Genomic DNA, 25390 nt, shown 5'->3' on the forward strand with positions numbered 1-25390 from the left:
GTGGGGGGCAAAGCCCCCATCTATTTCCATTTAAAACATGAAAATACAACAAAATCTACACATTTTAATCAAAAATAGGTGGGGGGCTGTGCCCCAAACACCCCCCAACTATATATATCAACTCCAGGGTCGCACAACATTGGGGGGGAGCAAATCCCAGGTTTTTGCCTTGAATACTGATTGTCGACCAAATGAGCTGTCGACCAAATGAATGTTGATCAAATGGTCTGTCGATCTTATGAAGTAGACTCATATCCATCTATGCGTGTGTGTTTGTATTTATATATTTACATATGCATGTATACACACACATATATATAAATAGATAGATATATTTATTGTGTGTAGGTTATTAATAAGGTATATTTAGCAATAATAATTATACCATAAAAAAACAAAGCAATGACCAGAGTAACGTACTCCAATGAGGTTAAAATTAGTACTCCTAACAGTAGTTTTCACAGTTAATCTCAGAGAGTTAATTCTCATGTTCAGGTTTGTGATCTGTGCAGTAATGAATACAGCTCTTTTGAATACATTGTGCATTGTCCTGTGGGAACTTCTGTGATTTCAAAGCAGAATAATTGCTACAGCCTGATGTTCCCAAAACACATATTGCAACTCCGCATAAAACAAATGCTTCACACGCTGTTTGCGTTCTATTTTTGATGCCATATTATTAACCTTTTGCTAACAGTAATATATTAACATATAATGTGCAAATGATGCTCGAGAAAAGACAAAGAGGCAATATTTCTCTACAGTCTTCACTAAGTCTCGTTGTTCTCTAGAGCTGACTATATGCATTAAACACAGTCTCTTTACTCTAGAAAACATTTCACATCCTAATGCCCATCTGTCTGTGGTCTACTAAATACAAAATCATTGAAAATGTGAGGATCATGTATGAAAAACTAATAAAGAAGTACTGATCCAAGTTGAGGAGCATTAACAGGTCGAGTTAGTAACTCTCATACATTAATTTGAAAATATACACATCAGGGTTCCCAACATACATTTGAAATTCAAGGAAATAACCTATACCCAATTAGTATCTAGCATAATGTATGTCTTATGTCATCCCATTTTATTTTCTTTTTCATATCTGGTTTTCTAGATAGGTAGTAAAATCTAAATGGCCTAGATTAACCCTAAAAAAATGCACATTTCTCTTCTGGAAGTTACAAGCAACTACCTTGATCACATGAGAACCCAAAAGCTTGCCACAAGGCCTACCTGAAGGTGACATAGTAATTTGTCTAGTTAGTAGGATGATAACAATGGACACGCATTACTTGGCTGAGGTAAAAAGGGAGAAAAAAAATAACTGAACATTTACTTTGCACCAGTTTGCCAAATACCACTTTTATATTGCAAATTCTTCTATAAAGGATACTGCTGCAGGATACGTAGTCAGGAATCTTTGACCACATATATGAATCACCTCACTGCCCTTTTACTTCAAACCTGACTGACCAGTTTATAAGAAAGTGTAGATTTGATTTCCTGACTGAAACTGAATGTATACATAAAATCCTGTGCTACTTTTATAGTTTCATAAATAGGTGCTAGGCTATTGGTCTTAGGGCCTATACAATCCTAGCCATAATGATTCCCTGGCTATTGCTTCCCACAAATATTTAATTTCCTGGACCCCTGTCTATCAGGGCTACTGATGTTATCCTCGGGGTGAATTTCCTATCTCCCATCCAATTGTCAAGGTTCCTCTTGAAGACAGCCATTGAGGTGCTCTGCATGACATGTATGGGCAGCCTATTTCAGAGTATGGGGAGTCTCTGTGTCAGGAACCTATCCCTCCAGCATATTCTATTCATCGTGATGACATGGTTAAGATCCATGGGAGTGTGTGGCTCAGAGGGATTGGGATTTCTTTAAGTGCAGCATGTCCAACAGCTCTGGGTTTGACATGGCCTTGTATGTTATGCCATGATATGTATAATGCCACCGCATACAGGAATGTGAGTAAAAGTCCCCCGTGGCAGCCAAATTGACGCAGCTGTGTTTCATCCTTTTACAACTTGTCAAGTTAGTAATCTCAGTGCTGCAGTCCTTGTGGAGAAAATCATGGTTGAATGTACCTGACACCACATTTATGTTAATTGCATTAAGTGCAACCTGTCTCATTTCTGTATCTAATATTCCTTATTACATTTCTCAGGTTTTCACTTGGGGGGCAAAAGTGTCTCCCTACAACAATAAAAGTTTGAAAGTGATGCAAGGAAAGAGTGTTGGGTGCACAAAAATGAATATATGTTTAACGCTGTAGACTAGATGACTCTGACATTGGAAGTTAAGAATGACTAAGTCCAACTAGACTGCAATGTTTGCCTTAGGACAGCATACTTATATTGAAGCTTTCAGTGTACTTGCTACAAAAGAACTTCAGTTCCTTGACATTGTCTTGTTTTCTTCACTAGTAAATGAGTTACTAGAATGTGAAAAAAATCCACCATGAAATCACAAATGTTGGTTAATATATGTGGAACTGTCAATAAGTATTTGTACAGTGAATCGCTCTAATGTTTCAGTGCTATTCACTAAAGCTGAAAGTTATTTGTCTTCAGGGGGCACTAGTTTTTTTTTGTGTATACATGCATTGCCCTTACCATGTTAATATTTCAGCACCATAGACAACTATACTGCTAGAAATTGTAGATAAGTAGTATGTTTAATCAGAGCATATTAGATCTAGAAATAACATGATGACTGATGACGAAACTCTGCACATCAGTGGCACATTTTTTTAACCTTCCTCCTCTTTTCTGTAAAGTTTTATATATTACACCGTAATGTTTTCTAAATAACATATGAGATGTCTTTATTTCTGTCAATATGTAAACAGCAAAGATTTTAAAAACTGCATTGTAGGGAAGGCCATAACATTATGACCAATGTTATATTCTATGCATCAGATAATAAAAGTAGTTTTGTACTGGATTTGAACAAGCAAACAACAGGTGCTTCAGATTTTTAATTAAATCACCAATAATTTACCCTGGCATGCCACATTTTGCATTTTAATAAAATATATAGGTAGGGTTTCAGGAAAATGTGCTAATAAAATTAAAAAATCCTGTTTTTTGCCTGGTTAAGAGACTTGTTTAGAGTCCGACAGTAGGGAAATGGAGCTAGAGGTAGAAAGACACTAACTATGGAATAAAATTTAATTCCAATGCACAGACATGGGAGGATTCAGTAATCCTCTGTGTAGGACGAACAAAATCCTACTTGGAGACTGCCGTCTAAGGGTTAGACGTCAGCGCGACCTGCATATGCATGAGGGTGCGCTGACTCAACTCCCAGGCTAACACGGAGCATGTAGGAGCGCAGGAGGCGTGTCAGACTGCCGAGCAGTCCAAATATCCATGACCCTGCAAGTGCCTAACTCTGCAAATGTCAGCAGATATAAGCGAGTCCGCTTAAATGTGTATATCCCCAACAATACACTCCCCCACATTCAAAAGCCATGTACAAAGGAAATAAAATGTAAAACAATTTTTTTTTTATTATTCACCATATAGCTGCCCGTATTTGCACGTGTGTGTGCAGGTGTGCCCATTGCTTGGCTACAGTTAGCAGTTTAGACATCAAAGAGGATAATAAACCACTTATATGCAAATAAAGTCAAATAGCAATAGTGTAGTGGTAGAGCCTTCGCACAAAGAGGAGGCATTCCCGGTTCGAGTCTCACCAGTCCCCTTTCTATTTTCTGTAGGAAATCCGTGCATAAAAATAATTCCTAACATTTACCTTTTAAATTATATTAAAATGCATTGAAATGGCCTATGTAGTAGTGAACAATATTTTAAATATATATAAGAAGGTGAAATGGTCATGCATACTAATGAATGCATAAGTAACCTATCTTAAGCAATGTGAAGCACTGCTAAGCAACGTTTACCAGTATTAAGCACATTTAAGAATAATTGCCCATAGCTAAGCACTGGTTTATCTAGTGAAATAGCTTTGCGCGGAGCTGCACATCGCAGCAACTAGCAAAAACCAAACATGTTTGTGTGGAGGTGCACACCGCGCTAACTAGCGCAACGTTGGGCAACGTAGAGAACTGTCGAGCAACGTTGGGCAAAGTTGAGCAAAGTCTGCTAAACACAGCCACACCCTCTAGTGGTCAGGCCAGTAGTAAAATAAAAAAGCAATGACAGGTCTCGAACCCTGGATAGTGTGCACCATAATCACAGTACTGATCCACTAAACCATGACAACATTTGATGTTCATGGACTGTCAACACACATATACATATGAAGCAAAGTTTACCCAGTGCTAAGGAGGTGTGCACTCAGCTGAGAACTTTCAAATCTGGCCAATCACAAATAAGTGTGGGAAATGAGGCATATTTAAGCTCCATAGGTGGGAATACTTGCCATAACTGGTTGTAGCTCCCATCTGCAGGCAGGAATGGCTGGTGTTGGAGAGGGCTCTCGCTTCTGAGCACAACGGTGGGGCATTGAGGAGTCAAAAGTGATGGTTTGGCTCCTTGTCCATCATCATAATGCTAGACTCCTGCAGGGCCAGTTCTAGGGCACGCAATACAAAGCGGAGGCCTGGAACCATCTTGCACATGAACTCACCTGTGCCACAGGCATCCCACGGACTGGTGAGCAGGTTAGACAGCACCATGCAGACCTGAAGAGATGCAAGCAGGACCAACTAAACCAATGGATACAGGAGGCCCGTGGGATGCAGAATGCCCCACTACTGAGTAGGTAGCCATGGACTGAAGTATGTAAAAATTGCCAGTGTAGTCGATAGTATGGATAGGTACAGTTCTCAATATCACTTCATTTACTTCACAGCTGCAGGTGTCCGTGCTGTGAATTAGCAAGCCTATGCAGTTAGGCTGCTAAGGCTGCGCCACCAGGCAGGTTAGTAATTTTCTGCATGTACTGTTATATAAAATAAGTGAGAGAGCCTGACTAAAAGTGTTTTAGTCCAATAATAAAGGTATAATAAGGCTTGAATAACCACTCTGCATGAACTGTTATGTAAAATAAGTGAGAGAGCCTGAAAAAGAGTGTTGTAACCCATTAATAAATGTATAATAAGTCCTGAATTAATTCTCTGCATGTATTGTTATACAGAATAAGTGAGAGAGCCAGAAAAAGAGTGTTGCAAACTATAAATGAACGTATAATGCATCCTGAATAAGATGCCTGCATGCACTGTAATAACAAATAAATGAGAGAGTCACTAGAAACGTGTGTAATGTAATTAATAAAGGTATAACACCTGTTGTGTGTCGGTGTCACTTTCTTTGAAATGTTGATGTATTCTTGCAGTATAGAAATAGTAGTGTTGTATTAAGCGCTGTCAACCCACACTTGGGTAGGTCTATAGAAAGAGGATGAAGGGAGTGCCAGTATCTCTTAAGCATATATACAGTCCCCAACTGTAGTTTCAAGGCTGGCATGTATAGGTAAATCTGGCACATGAGTAGCTTGTAATTGTGTGCACTGGAAATGTCAGTGTGATGCTAATAATGTAAGCGGCTGTTAAAATATAACTGATAATGTCACCTGAACACATCCAGATATGTAGACATATGAATATAAATAAAATATATAAATACGTAGCAGTAACATCTGCATCCTGGACAGTTTGTATATTAGATGCAGGTCAGGTACATAATGAACTAGCAAAATACATCCCACAATGTAATGGACATTGCCTAGTGTAATAATACATGTAGGGGATATATACCTGCAGTCAATAGGAATGTAGTGTAAACTATAAGTACATATAAGTTGTTAATGGATGTATCTTTTTACACCCTACTGTATGTGGATAAACAATGCAATTCCACACCTCAATGGGTATGTGTAATTTCAAAACATTTGTTTGGACATATGTCCTATTGGTTTATAAATATCTGCATAACTTTGATGCATGTGCCCTGTTCAAACACCACAATCTTGGTGGCCTGCTGCCACCAATCATTCCTGCATGCTGTTGGAATGTCCACTGTCATTCAATATATGCATGTGTTATGCCTGCTGTTCAACTGTTGGAACTGTGGTGTGTTGGGTTAATGGGAATATTACTGCATGCTGTTACAACTAATTTGGAATGCTGTTGGCTATATTGTCATTAAATACACCTAAACACAGAACGTATGGGAAGGCCAGTCCCAGCGGACCCACCTCTCCCACCTCAGCTGGTGATGGCACCTGGCAGCAGCAGGTCCGGTGCCCAGCCCGGGACCTCCTCCTCCGTTGGCCCTGTACCACCTTCGGGTGGATGCACTGCAGGGGATTGGACTCATCCCGACATGCAAGCGTGGCCAGAGGAGGGACACCTGTCACCCTCCAAAAGCTGTGGTGCGTAGGGAGATCCAGCATTCAGTCACTGATCGCCTACGCCAGCTCGAGGCAAGAGTGGTGTGACTCACGGTTGAGCCTGCCCCTCCTACACAGCCCCCAGCACAGCCACCCTCCGGGCTGTGAAGGTGCAGTGGTGACTGCCCATGGGTGGGGATCTCAGTTCCACTGTTACCATCTGTGGGCTCATGGGCTTGCGATTTCCAAACATCCTTCGCCATCAATTGTGTTCACCCACCCCATGTGTCATATTCTGTCCCTGTATGCGTCTTGTTTGTCTTGTCTGTTTACCTCCCCAACCTACCTCCCAAAACATACCTACTTCCCCTACCCCACATTCCACTCTCACCTGAAAAAAAAAATGGGCAATCTGCTCCCACAAAAAAATTACGTCCCATACATAGCTGCCCATTTTGCACAAATGTCCGCTGGACACAGAAACTGAAATTCAATTGGCAGTACAACATACATCGTTGTCCTCACCCCTCTCTCAGGGGTGGAAGGTTTCAAAATTCCCTCCAAATTACTAGTATATGCACAGCTGTTGCTGTTAAAGAAATGGGCAGCTATGGCCCTTCCCTACACCCATCCTGCACAACACAAACTGTTTTCCCTGCTGTCTTTCCCTCTTTGTGCCCCTTTTTCATCACTGTCCTATCTCCCCATTTTCTTTTCTTTCAAAGAAATGAGCGTGGGGGTTAGCAGGAGTAAGCACTTTTAAGCAGTAGTAAGCAGGTTTGAGCGAGTGTGCGCATGTGTGCGCTTAGCTAAGTATTGCTAAGCATCATGCAAACCCGAGCAAACCCACTTACAACTGCTTAAAAGTGCCTTAGTCACCCAGCATATGATGGGCCTTGTTCTGCTCAGCAGCAAAATAAAGCACCACTGTCAGTCTCGAACCCCAGACCTTGGACACACTAGACTGCATGAAGTACCACTAGGCCATGGCAGATATACAGCAGGATGTTGCTGAAATATATATATCATGCATCAGAATGTGTGAATGTAAAGGAAAGATAGGAATGCCATAACACAAAACCTGTTCTGTGGAACTTTACCAGCAGTTGTTGTGGAATTGCATTACATGACTGTGATAACAGAACTAGACATTCTAGCAGTAAATACTGTTACAGCAGCACTTCACAACCCCCACACAGTATCATAGCAGGACAATCCCCACCCAAATGTACAAAATAAAAGTGTGTTCAAGGTACAGCAAGGATGTAGGTAGGCATACTCAGTACTGGAATTGTCCAGTTTCATGAGCATCCTGTGATAATGTCAACAAAATAAAAAGCACAAACAGTGCAGAAGTGAGTACATTAATATCCACAGTATAGCTATTCCCAAACAGTTCATGTGCCAAATGAAACCATCTCAATAACTACATATGTATGGCAGCTAACTGCAGATGTTGTAAAGAAACTCCATACTCCCATGTATCTTGTGTTAGCATTTCTAGGGGTAAGTACAATTCTACACTGTCAACTGTGTACTGGAAGAGGCAACATTCAGGTCTGAGTACAACATACAAATAACTGGTTACACCCTTAGCAACAGTTAGAAGAAGTATACCAACCTTCTGACTTACACAACAGTGTCCACAGCAAACAAGCATGGTCCCCACTCTGGAATTTTGAAAGGGCTATGCCTACCTGACCTAGCAATTTATAGCACTGGGTTGCTATGACAGTGAGTACTACAAGTACCACACAGCAGGCTGCATGCAATTGCCAAATGGTGGCCACCAATTGGTACAGAGGCCATGACATGCACATGTGCAGATACCTATAAAAGCAGGCTGTACTTGCTGTCCACACATGCAATCATTTCATTGCAGGTACAGAGGCAGAGAGAGACAGAGAAAAAAAGAAAAGAAAAAGTGATGTATAGTAAAGAAATATAACAAAAAGAATATATTGAAAACAAATCACTATACTGACAATAGAAATTATATTGAAAAAATATTTTGAAAGAAACTATATTGAAAAAAAATAATTGAAATAAAATATATTGAAAATAAAATTTGAAAGAAATATATATAGAAAAAAACTGAAAAAAATATATTGAAAATGAAATATATTGAAAAAATATATTGAAAGAAAATATTTAGAAAAAAAATATTGAAAATCAATATATTCTGAAATAAAAATATATTTAAAAAAAATCTTGAACAGTAAAAGAGATATTGAAAGCAAAACGTATATTGGGAAAAAATATACCAGGATATACAGCAACAATTTATTTTATTTATTTTTTATTTATTTTACATTTGTTGACCAGGCTAGTCTGGCTGGATACATGTCCATTTTCAGCAGAGGCCCGAGGAGAAAAGCTCCACTAAATACTAAGTACATTACATAAAAAATCATTACTCTTAAGAAATAGCAAAAATTGGAAGTCAAAAGACCATACAGAGGAAAGATAATTTTAAAGAGAAACAAGTATACCATATGCAGTTCATTTACCATATGCAGTTCATTACATATTAGCATTACATATTAGCAATTACTTATTAGCAATTATACGTAAATTATGCATAGTTAGATTAGAACAGTTAAAAGAGGGGAAAAAGAGACAGGTAGAGATAAGAAGTGTGTAAGAGAAAAGGTTAGTCAGGTGTACTGCAGGAACAAAGCCAATGGTTTAGGTAGTAAAGTTTAATTTTCTGTTTGAATTGAGGCAGGGATGTAGTCAAGGTTATGTCACTAGGTAAGAGATTCCAACTTCTACCTATAGTGTTAGTGAATAAAGAACCACCTGCTGTATTGTTTACCTTTATTGATTTTGTCATGAGTTTACTAGAGGAGCGAAGTGTTATCAGGAAGGTGTAATATGTTGTGGGCTATAGTGAGTTGAGGGATTATTAGGTAGTTTTGAAATTCGAGCCAGCCAAGTTGTTTTAGGTTTGTACAATGGTGGGTCCTATAGGGGTTACCAGTGGCGAAGCGAGCTATGTTGTTATAACAAGTTGCAAGTTTATTAAGATTGATTTTCTTAAGGTTTGTATAAATGGGGGAAGCATATAGGAGAGTAGATAGGAGATGAGATTGTGCAATTTTGGTTCTAGTTGCTGGGGTTAGAAAAGGTTTGATGCGATATAGGGATCCAATTTTTCTGTTAACAATCTTGATGGTGTTGTTAATGTGCTGATCGAAGGAAAGATTATTGTCAATGGTTATTCCTAAGAGTTTAGTGGTAGGATCAGGTGAGATGATGGTGCCATTATTTGAAGAAATGGTAAAGTTTAAAGGAGCGGACCGAGTGCTGGGGAGAAGAGGAGGAGTTTAGTTTTTTTGGCATTTAGTAGGAGAAACCGTCTAGAAAACCAAGTTTCTACTGTGTTAAAGGTCTTTTGGGTCAATGAGGTCAGTTCAGTAGAGGAAGGGGCTGTGCAGATAAGGGTAGAATCATCTGCATATTGTATGCAGGTAGCTTGTGGGATAGCAGTCTGAAGGTCGTTAATAAAGAGGGAGAACAGAAGAGGACCCAGAATGGAGCCCTGGGGAACTCCGATGGAAATAGGCAAGAGTGATGAGATATGGTTTTCCCATATTACTGCTTGTTGTCTGTTGCTAAGATAAGATTTAAACCAATTAGTGGCTAGTTTATCACAAGAGAGAGATTCAAGAATGTGAATTAAGAGTGAGTGGTTGACCATGTCGAAAGCTTTAGAGAGATCAATGAAAAGAGCGGAAGAGAGTGTTGTTGTTTCGATTTTTGTTGATAGTATCTACAAAGGATAGAAGGGCAGTGGTGGTGCTGTGGTGGGGTCTGAAACCATGCTGGCAGTTTGCTATTATGCTGTGAAGAGAGAGATAGTGTACAAGTTGCTGATGAATACATTTTTCCATGATCTTTGCTAGGGGTGAGAGAAGGGCAATTGGTCTAAAGTTGGAAAGGTCAAGGGAGTTACCACCTTTATGCAGTGGGATAATATAGGATACTTTCCAGATATCAGGGATGGTTCCTTCTTGGATAGTTCTGTTGATAAGTAAGGATATAGGATATGCAATTTCTTTGGCAGCTTTCTGAAGGAACAGAGAAGGGAGCTTGTCAGCAGAAGGGGTACAGGGTTTCAGTTTGTGAATGAGTTTATAGATGAAAGAGGTAGATATAGGTTTTAGAGAGAAGTTGAAAGAGGAGGTAGTTATGTTAGTTGGTATATGAGAGTTGTTAGGGTTCATTTGTTTGGCTAAGGATTGAACAGTTTCAGAGAAAAAAGAATTGAAGACATTAGCAGTCTGGAGAGGGGTTTCTGGGTCAGTATTTAGAGGGGAAGGAGTTTTAGCAGTCCCTGGGGAGAGAAGTCTATTTACTGAGGACCAGAACTGTTTGGAGTTGTTAATATGAGTTTCCTGAAGTTTACAGTAGAAGTTTTTCTTGTCAGAGATTATTGATTTTTTTGCAAGATTTCTAAGCTGGCGGAAATTAACTAAATCAGGGTTTTGTCTATCACATCTCCATTTTGCCCATGCTTTGTTTCTAGCATGCATGAGTTTTTTAGTATTGGAGGTCAGCCATGGGGCAGGTTTGGTCTTAATTCTAATAGAGCGCTCAGGAGCATGTGTATCAAGTATGGATAAGAATGTAGTATTAAACAATAATACTGCTTCCTCCAGGGGAAGTGATTTTAAACAATTCCATTTACATGCTCTTAGATCAGCTTTAAAGAGGTTTATGTTAAAATGCTTGAGAGATCGAATTAGCTTTGTATTTGGGAGGTTAACATATTCTGATTTTAGTCTAGTAATGTAGGTTAGGGAGTGGTCGCTGATGTCATCTGGCAAAGTACCTACTTTATATTGTTTGTTAACTTTATTTGTGAGTATCCAGTCTAGTATACTCTCTTTCTTACTGGGCTTATTGACTCTTGTAGTTGAGGTAATAGTTTGTAAGAAACCATGTAGGTTAATATGAGAGGAGGGATAAAATAAATAAAATAAATAAATAAATAAATAAACTTTATTAGGAACTGGCATAATAGAGAAAACCGAAATACGAACACATACGAAGGAAAGGTATGTAACAACTATGTATTTATTGGAATGTAGTAGATGTTTATGAAGAGTACCCTATATAGTACTCTATATAGTTTGAATCATCCATATGTGGCAGCAGTACGTATCAATGCACAGATGCCCTGCATAACCATTGGCATGGGGAAATGAGTGTGTTGCTGTGTGCAGTGGGATGTGATGGTGACATATGTAGTTCAGCATTAAATGTCAAACATCTGATCCATGTTATCTGTGTTCTGTACAGTAGTGTGTACAATGTCTGCTTGGGGTAGTAGCCCATACGGTTATGCAAACATGGATGTGACAGAGTAACAGATGCATGATAGTCATATTAATGTGTAGCTTAGCATTGGCAACAGCTGTACCAGGCTAGTATGCTAATTCAGCATTAGCATCTATGTATACACCCTCTAATATTACTGTGTGCTCACATGTGACACCTGTTCAAGTTGCAGCAAGGCCCAACAGGTCAGCTGTGAGGTGCATGTACTTACAACGGTGTGGTCCTTGTGTGTGTATGGCACACACATACGGAGAGATCTGTCCGTGTCAGATATATTAGCATCTGTACATATGCATTGAACAAGGGACATACTGCAACTGTTTGTGAAAGGTGGATATATATATGTTGTTGAAGGTTGTTAAGTGCATATTTCTATGTAGGTTGTAGTGTGTGGAAGACCAGACAGCATACAGTGCTGGTATATGACATGTGGTGGTTAAACGCTGTGGGTATGATTCATCAGGTTTGCAGTGTTGCAGCCAGTGAGGCCTGCTAAAGCTACATGGGCTGAGAACTCCTTTAACGCATTCTGCACAACACTGTGCAATGTTATGACATAACTGTATACGTCACAACCTTCCCATACTTGATATTCCCATCATGACAGGTGGACTGTATATATGCCTATATGTATATTTATATGTACAGCAATGGATGTTCATATGTATGTGTGTGTGTGTGTGTGTGTGTATATATATATATATATATATATATATATATATATATATATATATAGAGAGAGAGAGAGAGACAGGGTCATAATTTCTGCAACAGATGCCTGGTGACAAAGCCAAGGACTCAAGCTCAATGTTGACACTGCATTGGCATCCCTCCTTGCAAAGACTCAGTACCCATGAACTACCACATAGGTGGTAGTCTACTTAACACCGAAGGTGTGATAAGAAGCCATGGGACACAGGTGGACAGTAGTCTCTCCTTCGATGATCACAGTGCCACACTAGTCATGTAATCCGTCTACGTGGCACACGTCATCACAAAAGGTGTGTCATCCAGGGAAAAATAGGTCAGTGTTCCCCTCTACTCCACACACATAAAACCCAGTATAGAGTACAATGCCCCATGTGGTATGTACCTCACAAGACATCTACAGCAAGTGGAAAGAACACAGACATACCTCACAAAGAGTGATACCGGCGTCAAACAGATGACCTATGCAGACCGTCCCACAAACCCACAACTAAACTGTGTCGCATATCGCCTACCAAGAGGTGACCTCTGACTGACATACTAAGCTATGTCAAACCCAGATCTGCTGGACATGCTCCACGTAAACAGATCACAATCTGTATGAGCTACACGCTCTAGGGACCCAAACCCTTTGACCACAATAAACAGCACATGCTGGAGGGATAGATTCCTATCTCAGAGACATCCCATACTCTGGAACAAACCAACTATCCATAGCAAACAAAGCTCCTAATTAGTAGTCATCATAAATAATCCTGGAGATTGTATGGGAGATAGTGAATACACCCAGGCAATCACCTCAGTGCCTCTGCTTGATTGAGCCATGTGAAATTTAAATACCTGTGTGCCAGATGCCAGGTTAGCGTATGGCTAGAGTTCTATAGGCCCTAGGGCCAATAGCCTCTTACCTACCTATGAAGTGATATACACCCACATGTACTTGTTGCAATAATCAATATGTGAGGTTGACCGAGTGTGATGGTGAATGTGTTGGTGAATGTGTCAGAGTGCGGTATATGTGTGATAGCTTAGTGGGAAACTGTTTCAGTCACGGTATTATGTGTCCTAGCTGTGTTCCCAGCAAAAGATGTGTATGCAATTGGTAGGCAGAAAAAGCAGTATGCCATATGATCTGATGTAGTCCCTTGTTGTCGACTGGGGTGTCCCATTGTAGGCTAAAGCAGTACATCTATGCTAATTGGGTTTTACTGCTGATGAATCCAACTCCTGTATGAACTGTAGTAATACCTGAAGCTGTATGCCTAAACAGCACAGAATGGTGTATGCGCACATTTATTGGAACCACTGTTATGTGTGTTCCCTGTAGTCCTCACAGATTACATACCTCAGGCATAAGGTCTGGTAACTGCTGACACACAGTACTGTAAGATACACAAGTAAAGGTCACCTGGGTTGCTATACCTTTGTGTCTGTTATGTATGTCTGCTGTGTGTGTGGGTATGCCTGTACCATGGCCTCAGTCATATGTGTGTTACAGGATATAACTGCATATCTAGCAACATGTATAGTCTAGTACAGCAGTATGCCACCTATATTAATGAATGTGCACATATGTTAGGCAGGGGTCCACCATCAACAACTAGTGTGGTATACTGGTAATACTGTCAGCGGACTTTACATTCATTGCAATGGATTACATATTTCATGATGTATTAGCATGATATATACCTCCTGTGGCTAGGTGGTGCATTGTGTCACATACAATGTACCATGTACTATTGTATAGTCTTACATACTGTTATAACTTTGTTGCTGTGCAAAACATGGTTTGATATATAGAGTGTGCCAGGCACTGTCAGGCATCTGTGTGTTGAGAACTGATATGTGGTATTGAAAGTGTGTATCTTCTGACAGCCAACAGGTTGCTATATATGGCAGTTAATTTATATCTGTACTTTAGAATGTTACGTGTGCCACATGACTTGCTCACACATATTGTTTAATTGTCTTCCATGGTAATGTCCCACCATCGTAACCCGGCATATAACACGGCCAAGGAAGAAGCCATCACAGCGAGCCTGGTGCAGCACTATTTGCTGCTATTCTCCAGAACCAGCCAGGACCAGCATGAGCGGGCTGCACTGTGGCAAGATCTTGTCCATAGGGTAAATGATATAGGCATGCATAACTGGACATATGAGCAGGTATGCCATCACTGCAGTGATTTAATTAGACATGTCTGGCAGCATGCATCTGATATCCACAGACAACAGATTGCCACAGGTGGGGGGTAGTCATCCATTCCCCCCTCACCAGAGTGGAGGAGCTGCTCCTGAGCCAGGTGGCTCCTGGCCAACAACAACCACAACAATTAGCATGTATCATCATGGAGGCCGGAGCCACCCAGCAAGTTGACATAGAGCATGCAGGTAACATGGCATAGCTGTAGAATACTGTTACCCTTATTGGTAGAGCATGCTTATGTGAGATGTGTACTGTGTAGTTAGACAATGTGGTGCCTAGTGTTGTGCAATACTAATAATTAGGAATGTAATCTGTAGGCCTGTGACTGTTCACCATTGTACTACTGTATGATTCCAAACACACAGTAGTAATGCCACAGGTGTTGCCACTGAAAAGTGTCTGATATCCTTGTAGGTCCCTCTGGTGTGACAGCAAGGCAGCAGAGCCATGCTGGTGAGTGTGTTATACCTTTAATATTGCTAATTAAATGTGCATGTCATAGGTGAGGTGTAGACTATGTACACGTAACACACCTACGCATAATGCATGCTGTGCATGTTTGCTGTGAGACTATGCACATCCTAGTAATGTGGGTAGCTGCCTAAAACACATACAATACACAGAGCATCCCACACAATTGTGGCAACACTGTAGTGGACATCGGATAGGCAGAGTCGATACACATGCACACAACATACACACCTTTGCATACGCAGTACACGTTAACATGCTACACATGGCGTATTTAGACACCCACTGTATGGTCACACTACAGTATCCCAAACCTCATTCACACAGCACACATAATATACCTGAGGGGTAGATGCCTCACATGTGACTGTGCAACACTCTTCAACACATAACACATTCATGTTAGGCAATGTCCCCTATTGGGCACTTCACAAACCCATGTAACAACTGTCCATGAAATGGTGAATGCAGCCATGGTACTGTAGTTCAGGCACAGCATGTTATGTGCCATTCTGGCACACATTAGTAGCCTTGAGTGACCAAATGATGCTGCATGATGATGGCTCATGGTACTACACCCCATCCAGTTACAGTGGCCACAGTAATACACATATCATGAATTGCTATGCACCTCAACGTTGTGTGTGTGCAGACATATGCACCTATACGCAATATGCATAGCAATCCCCATTTGTAGAACGTGACATACATATGTCTTGTAATGCTATGGGGTGTATAGGTCACATAACACACATTGTGTATGTGTGATGTTTCATGTTGAGGTTGTGTGGTAGCATGCCATGTCATGGCTGGCACTGGCATGTCCATAATATGTCCTACACTCACCATAACCACTGTACAATGGTTATGTTGAGCAATGGTATTCCATCAGGTATACATGAACCACTCATCCTGTGTGTATACATAGCATGCATGTGCTACATCTGTGTCCACAATCATCTGCTAAAGACACAGATGCTTTAATCAGAAATGGATATCTTTGTGACACACTGATACACATCCAGCCATGGTATGTATACCTGTGACTGATGGTGCACAGGACATTTCAGGGCTTTTAATACCTGCACAGCAATGTTGTTTCCATGTACACATTGCGTTCCAGGGTGAGGCCATTCACTGAACAAAACACACATGCATCATGTCCATGTATACTGTTATTAGCAAGGGCTGTCTACACTCATACTGCATGCTGCTGAGCAACACACGTCCTGCATGCTGTCATATTTGATATAAATATTTGGCTTGTGATACTGTACCCCAACACCACACCCTATTGAGTACATTCGGGATTGCTGGTGGTGTGTGTGTGTGTGTGTGTGTGTGTGTGTGTGTGTGTGTGTGTGTGTGTGTGTGTGTGTCTGTTCTAGTGAGTAGTGCATTTGTGTGCATGTGTGCATGTGTGCATGTGTTCATGTGTGCATGTGTGCATGTGTTCATGTGTTCGGTTGTTCATGTGTGCATGTGTGCATGTGTTCATGTGTGCATATGTTCATGCGTTCATGTGTTCATGTGTGCATGTGTGCATGTGTTCATGTGTGCATGTGTGCATGTGTTCATGTGTGCATGTGTTCATGTGTGCATGTGTGCATGTCTTCATGTGTGCATGTGTTCATGTGTTCATGTGTGCATGTGTGCTAACATCATGTACAGGTTGTAAAGTATGTTTCCTGTCTCACTCTCACAGGTGCTGTTCTGGGCTGGTTCAATGCAGCAGGGAAACTAATGTCACTGAGCATGATAGTGATAATGATGATAGCTGTGTTGAGGCACAGGCATGTTTGCCAGGGTCTATCGTTGGGCCACCAATCGACACTACACTAGTGTCCACCCCATCCATGCACACAGTCATGCTGCCAATACATCCATCTAAAATGCCCTTAGCAGTGGGACATCATACATTCGGCATTGGCCAGGGCAGTGTGGTATCCATGGCACATGCATCCCGACACAGCAGCCATACCCAGATGTCTGGAAGGGTACCACATAGGCAGATGTCCAGGGGTTCTCATCGGAGCACTGCTGCCCATCATGCCACTGGCAGATGTGCCACAGGCCTTACAACCTCACGCATGTTCCAGGCTGTCATGGAGGCACAGGCACGTATGGAATGGTACACCAGACAGGGACTGAGGGCACAGAGGGCACATACCGCCATAATAGACAGTATCCATGACCTAGCTGGTGCCATCCGTAATTACACTGAGGTCACCGATAGACACTGGGGAGAGACATTAGATGTCCTCCACAATGTCATGTCTATGTGTCAGGACAGTGCGGGATGGTTGAGTCATCGACGTGGATGTATGCCAGCAACATCAGCAGCTGGCAGTCGCCGCAGACATCCCTCAAGCAACAGTCACCCCGTAGTGCCAGTACAAGCCCCAGCAATTTTGGGGATGGGCTGTCCATAGAACATCCTAGAAGACCACGTGCACATGGCTCAGGACAGTCCCAGCAGGGACCTGGGTCCAGTGTACATCCATCTACCTCTGGGGATAGTATCCAGTCTGGCTTGGTACCTGATAGTGTCAGTAGCACCCCTGCCAGGCACAGGTACCATATCCATGGCCAGAGATGATGATCTGTAAAGCCTCACAGGTACAGACTGTGGCTGTCCCACAAGTACCCATATGTGGCAGCCACATGGTGGTACTGTGTGCATGCAGACACAACACACATAATCCAGACACCTAGAGCTAACACATACCCACACACATTACATCAACATTGGCCCATACCATTATTCTTGCCCCCCCCCACACACACACACACACACACATACATGTTGATTAGATGGCTCACTGTAGGCCTCTGGCAGACCAACAACACACCCTGTGCATATGATGAAACCTGTGCCACCTCCTGTCATCTGTAACATCGATGCAGGAACAGGCTACCATGGTTCTGATGCACAGGGTGTCTTTATAGCAGTATAGCAATGTTAGCATGTAGTCAGCAGTAGAGTGTAATGATATGCTTGAAGGTGTATCTGAGCAGGCATGATGCATTAAAGCTATGATTGTCATTGTAGTGTGGTTTACACCAGTGTTACTTCCAATTGTATATTGTCCACCCACATGCCACTTGGCTGATGTGTGCAGTATTGGCAGCATGTGTTAGTGAGTGGACAGTACGTGTGGGATGTGTGTAGCACATATTTTCAGGTGTACAGTTGTGGTAATGGTGGAGGTACACTGTCTGCATGTACGTGCATAGTGGACACATGGGCAGGGTGACATGCTCTGTATTACACAGTAACACTCCATAGTTTCTATTGGTGGCCAGTATGCATTGTACTACAAACATTTTGGAACCTGACTACACATGTGTGCATGACATGGTTTGACACTGTGCTGTGGGTGATACTGTTACTCTCTGTCATTGTTTTGCATTCTGGTAGTATAAATGACTTCAACAGCCTTAACATAACCAATCGTTGGATGATGTCTTGACAACTGACACACAGATGTAGGACACACAGCAACATTTGGATCCTTCAGGTACTATACTATGCCAGTAACCAGTGGTATTCAGCTACACCCATTACTGAGACCACTCCTGTTCGGCATATGTCTCTCTTAGGTACAAGCAATCACAGTAGGGATATGTCTGTCCATGTGTGCTAATGCATACTGTGGCCTATACTGCATTCTCCAGGTGACACACACATCCTCCACAAGGGTATCATACAGACAGATACCTGTTGCCAAACCCATGCAGTAAAGCTACAGTGGAAACTAGGTGTAGTCATCCACCTTTACAGAACATAGTATCCCCTCAGTACCACATAGGTAGTAGCCACCAACATGATGAACTGGTACCGATGTGTACATGTAACCTAGTGTTACGTCATCTCTCCTTTGATAATCACATTCCCAAAGGTATTTTGAAATCCTTCGGTGGATCACATAAGCAAGAAGGGGTCTGCATGCATGTCCACACAGGTTGTTGTACACCTATAATGCATAGTCATCATTGACAGACTCTGCTGCGTTTGAACAGGTCTGACATATGCCTTGGCCATAAACCCTCACTCACACAATTCAATAGAAACCGTAATGTGTGTGTGACACGGATGATCTAGGCCAGGCATTACTGCAGTGGCTGGCCTTGTCACAAGCATACAGATGTGACCTAAGGTCTGTGAAGCAGCAGCACAGTTTGGCAAAGATGACAACTGTGTACTTGGATAAAGCAGAGTTCACACACATGCAATGATTGAGGTAACATGTACGTATATGTATTTGCCTCACAGCTACCTCACATGTGCAATGCCTACGGATATGTCATACGGTGGTAAAATCAAAACCCCCAACACTGTCACACACACGCTCACCAAGTGCAGGATTCAAACCCCTACCTAACTACTTCATGATACAAGAGGAGTACACATTAACACGACCAGCTATACACATTACTGGGGGTTCTCTTTTCCACAGGTATACTTGTAGGATGGTGACATCATCAGACTTGACAAAGAATGGTTTACCACTTTTAAGGTGTCTTACTACTCCCCTAAATGGTTGATTTTTCCCAGGGAGACAACACACACACTTGTTAAGTGCAGGATTCAAACCCCTACCTAACTACTTCATGATACTAGAGGAGTACGCATTAACACAACGTGCTATACACAGTACTGAGCGTTCTCTTTTCCACAGGTATATATGTAGGATGGTGACATCATCAGACTTGACAAAGAATGGTTTACCACTTTTAAGGTGTCTTACTACTCTCCTAAAAGGTTTCTCCTTCCCAAGGAGACCACACACAAACACACAGTTGTCAAGTGCAGGATTCAAACCCCTCACTGATTCATGATACTAGAGGAGTATGCATTAACATGACATGCTATGCACATTACTGGGGGTTCTTTTTTCCACAGGTATATTTGTAGGATGGTGACATCATCAGACATGACAAAGATTGGTTTAACACTTTTAAGGTGTTTTACTGCTCTCCTAAAAGGTTGCTTCTTCCTAAGTAGACCACACACAAACACACACTCAGTTGTCAAGTGCAGGATTCAAACCCCTACCTAACTGCTTCATGATACTAGAGAAGTATGCATTAACACGACGCGCTATACACATTACTGGGGGTTCATTTTTCCACAGGTATATTTGTAGGATGGTGACATCATCAGACTTGACAAAGATTGGTTTAACACTTTTAAGGTGTTTCACTACTCTCCAAAACGTTTGCTCCTTCCCAAGGAGACCACACACAAACACTTGTCGAGTGCAGAATTCAAACCACTACCTAACTACTTTATGATATTACAGAAGTACGCATTTACATGCTGCACTATACACATTGCTGTGAGTTATCCTTTCCACGGGTTTATTTGTAGGATGGTGACATTATCAGACTATACAAAGTGGGTTACATTAGGTGACATTAGGTGGGCTACATTGAAGGAATGTCTAAACACCTTGGCCATGTGATCATCAAAGGGGAGTTTACTATCTACCTGTGTCCCCAGGGCCATAATGACTTTCTCTGTACATACTGGACTACCACCTATGTGGTAATTTGTGTGCACGTTGTTGTACCCAAATGGGATGACTATGCATTCTTTGGCATTCAGCTTCAGCGCATTGTTTTGACACCAGGTATCTGTCTCTGTAAGACACTTCTGGAGGATGTCTGTGTTAGCCGTACAGTCAATTATAGACCACAGTTTCCATTCATCTGCAGAACGGTTCACACCTCCCATGCTTGCCTGTATCTCTGAGCAGTATCTAATGAACAGGTGGGGTCCCAGGACCAAGACCTGTGGGATGCCATTTGTGACTGGCTTAGAGTTGGACATGGCACCAGCAACTCTGAACATGTGTGTTTGATCTGTGAGCCACCTGGCCACCCATCCTGTGACATAGCTGTTAATGTTCCAGCTGGTACGCTTGCCATGGTAATAGAGTGGGGAATGGTGTGGAAAGTCCTTTGTGTGGTCCGAGTGGCCTGTGTGGACTACTTTCACCACCATCTATGTCCTTGGTAACTGTTTGACATAAGTCAACTAGGTTTAGGAGCCAGGATCTGACTTTATCAAGGTGAAGATGTGGAGAGTCCAGTGTCTGGAGGTCTCCAATGTATCTGTTTATGGGTTACATGACAATTTGCTCAATAGATCTGCAGACCAGGCTGAGTAGACATATTGGGCAATGGTGTCCATGTTCTGTTGTGGCACCCCCTTTGTGGAGCTGGATGACTGTTTGTGTATGCCATTATTTGGGTACATAGCCTGTGGTACGCTTGTGTCTGGACAATGAATGTAGGTGAGGGTCTAGTTCCTCATGGGCTTAGTGTAAGACGCAGCCTGGGACACCATCCAGTCACATTGATGCTGTGTTCTTAGCTTTGGTGAGGGCTGTCTTTACCTGGATGTCCATGACGTCTGGGGCTCTGCATTCTTCTGTGATGGGCACACGCCCTTTTGGAGGTGATGGGGGGTGTGTACACTGAACTTGTCCCCCTGGATGTGTGCAATGAAAATTGTTTTGTTGTATTTCTTTCCTATTTTCAGTAGCTGACAGCATATTTGGAAGTTGACACCTACATGTCTGGTATAGCTACCGAAGGCTTTGTGGTTGTTATTCTTACATTCCTTGGCTATTTGTCTTTTGAAACTGGCCTTGGATTATTTTATGAGCAATCATTGTTTCTCCCTGATAATGATCAGTGATGCCTTTCCTTTAGTGAAGTTGGCTCTATCATGTGTTCATTTCCTCCTTCTGTTGTCTAGCTTATTTATGGGAAACAACCACATGATTGTTGTCCTATTTTTGGAGGAGTACATCTTGGTTTTATTTGTGATGTCTCATTCCATGCATCCCTGTGGATGCTCATAGGATGCACTTGTAAATGATTCTGCAGATTGTATACCATTATCCTATAGCAAGAGGGCTTTGGAACGCACCACGTTGGTCTTTTGAAGTGTGCAGTTTGCTTTTGAAAATGTCTTCACAGTGGTTTCATTGACTGGGTGGGGGTGCCGGATGTAGATGTCCAGTGTGAATTCTTCATGATCTGATATTACCAGCGAGGGTTTTATCTCTGTAGTGGAACACTGGTACCCCATGTTGGTGATGATCATGTCCAGTATGTTGTCACCTCTAGTGGGCATGGTGACCAGCTGTTCCAGGGTGTTAGGGTTTTTAAACTCTAGGAAACATTGGGCGAAGTACATTGTACATGACTAATTCCACCACTCACTGTTTGGGTAGTTGTAATCTCCTCATATAATGGTTTTTGATAGGACCTTTCCACTGTTCTCCGTAATACTGAGTGAGGTTTCTGAGTCAAGGTACATGAGCTGTAGCAGGCTACAATGTGATGGGCAGCTTTGGCCAATGTTAGTTGCACTTGCATGGTCTCCTAGGCCCCATGCTGTGCCACTAACCTGAAGGTGTGGGTATCCATAAGGTAAATGGGTACACCCCTTCCTTTTGTATTTCACTCGTGGTTTTGGGTCCATAAGTCGGAGGGATTGTGATTGTTTTACGTGGAGCATATCCAACAGCTCTGTGTTTGACATAGCTTTGTATGTTAGGCAGTGAACACCTCTGAGCAGGCGATATGCAAGGGAGTACGGATGGAGAATTTTGAGATGGTCTGTGTATGGCATGTATTTCAGGCTGCTAATGCTCTTTGTGAGGTATTGCTGCTGGCTTTCCAGTTGTTGTAGTTATCTTGTGAGGTACATAGCAGCAGTGGCATTGTACTCTATTATAATTCTAGTGAGTGATGAGTAGAGGGGAACATTGTCCTCTTCTATTCTGCATGAGACACATTTTGTGATGAGGTGTGCCACATAGGAGGGTTTCCTGACTACTGTGGGAATGTGATTATCACAGTTGTATCCACTGTCCACCTGTGACACAAGGTCTCTTGTCACACTTTCGGTGTGAAGTATACTACCACCTCTGTTGTAGTTCTTGGCTACAGAGCTTTAACAAAAGGGATGACAATGCACCTTTTAGCATTGAGCTAGAGCCCATGGCTTTGACAGAAGCCATCTGTCTCAGTGGGGCCCTTTTGTAGGATGTCCACATCTTTTGTGTTTACAATTATGGCTCCTAGTTTGCAGTCCTCTGGAAACTTCAGCAGCCACAGACCTGCCATGTTAATGTTTACTTCAGGGAAGTAAATACTACACAGCCTGGTAAGTTTTCTGGTCCCATGGCTGCTGTGATACTGGCTTTGGAGAGTGTATTACTTGTGTGGCCGTGATGACAGCAACTTTGCAGTCTTCGGTTATAGAGATGTGCTCTTTCCTGGGTGAGAGGGGGGTAAAGTTAATAGTGATCCTATCTGCCAGGATGTTGGCAATATCATTTGGCTCTGTACATTTATTGCCATTGAGCTGTAACTCTGAACAGATCTGAGTGTAACCATGACATGAACCTGTCTGTTGGGCAGAGATCTCCAGAGTAGACAGTATGCAACAGAGTACAGATTGGGTTACATTCAGTCTTGTTGCATGGGGTGACTATTTGAGGCCAGTAATCCTCTTGTTAAGGTACTTCATTGGTCTTTTTAGCTGCTGAATGTGCCAAGTCGGATTCATCACAAGTGTGTTGTGGTACTCTCTGACAGGTCTGATGACTGCTGAGTAGTGGGAACCTCCTTTGACCTACATGCACAGACATTGGCAGTTTGTGTGTACACATAGCATGATTTTCCAACCACTTTGTGAATGTGTTTCTGGAAGTTGAGATGACTATCCACATTTGTCCATAGATCCCTTATTATCACATCCATATTTAGCCTAAGTGTGTGAGCATGCCCAGTATGACCTTTCAGTATGTTGTTGCCTGTCATTTGCTTTGTTTCTTTAAGTGTGTGAGCATGCCCAGTATGACCTTTCAGTGTGATGCTGAATTGAATCCACTACATTTATTGGAGTGTGTGAGCACGCCCAGTATAGACATTTATACTATATGTGTATGGAAAATCAAGTTGTATTTTTATAGCAGGGCTCACCTTTGTGTCATAGATCAACAGGGATCATGATGTGCCTGCAGGGCTTCCATGCAACACTTTGCATAGACTTATCAACATTTCTACATACAGAGGTGAGAGCTATTCTTTGTACATTTCTACCCGGGGGCACACCTGGTTGTTACTGTGGGTGTACATAGGATGTGGGATTCACCTGACACTTATACACATTTGCTATGCCTGCACTGCTATGTACAGGACACCATTTCAGTCTGTACTGTTGCCTATCATAGTGGCTTGCGGCATACTACTGTACTACAGATGTTAGCGTCCAGTGTCAAGTATATTACACTGCGACTTCATAGCCTACACAGCCCACATCACACCGCCTAGCCTGATGTTTTCTATCTGCATAAGCGTGTGGGGGAGGTTACCCATTTGCCTCTTTAGGGGCATGATACTGCATTTCTTTGTGTTTGCATTAGTGTACAATTGTCCTGCTGTGTCTGTGCCACTGAAATGCTATCATGGCTCAGTGGTTCAGTACTGTGACTATAGTGGACAGTATTCTGGGTTCAAGCCCTGTCATTGCTTTTTATTTTCATGCTGAGCAGACCAGACTGCTTAAGGAACAGTAAAGTAGATATGAGCATATTTAACTGACTTTGGTCAACTTTGGCCAACCTTGGCTAACATTGCTCAACATTGCCTGACGTTGCACTAGTTGGCACGAGCAATTTTGTTTACATATACTAGATATTGGTAAAAGCTGCTTAGCACTGCTTTATATTGCTTAGAACATGGCAATCATGCCTCTGGTGGTGCTGCAGGGCTGCCTATGTCAGATGCCCATACTACACTTCCTATACATGTTTGGAAACAGGTCGTGTCAAGTTAGGCATCCCTATTATTTTATGTGCGAGTCAGAGGGAGGTATCATTTCCAGGGTTCCTACTGAGCCAGTGTATGTGCTATGCGTTGCCTCTTTGCCAAGGCCAAGGCATACTGGGCATGCCTCCTTCTGCCTACTGGGGCAGGCTCAGGTTGTTCCTCCTCTGAGTCATGCTGTGCCTGTGCAGGCCTTGGCAATGGTGGGGGGCTGTTTGGCCCTGCCCCATGCTGTTCCTGCTGGAGCTGTTTTTGCAGGATCATATTGTGTAGCATTGCACATACCATGACAATTTGGGTACATGTAGTTGGTGAGTACTGCAAGGCTCTACAAGATGTGTCCAGGCAATGGAACCATGACTTGAGCATCCCAAACACACACTCGATTACATTTCGTATTTGTGCATGTGCCTCATTTTGGAGTTCTTATTCAGGTGAGTGTGCATTTCTGATGGGTGTCATCAGCCACGGCTCCAGTGCATATCCAGCA

Source organism: Protopterus annectens, chromosome 8.part1 (genome assembly GCF_019279795.1).
Source record: "Protopterus annectens isolate FY-2018-M chromosome 8.part1, PAN1.0, whole genome shotgun sequence".
NCBI classification, from domain to species: domain Eukaryota; kingdom Metazoa; phylum Chordata; order Ceratodontiformes; family Protopteridae; genus Protopterus; species Protopterus annectens.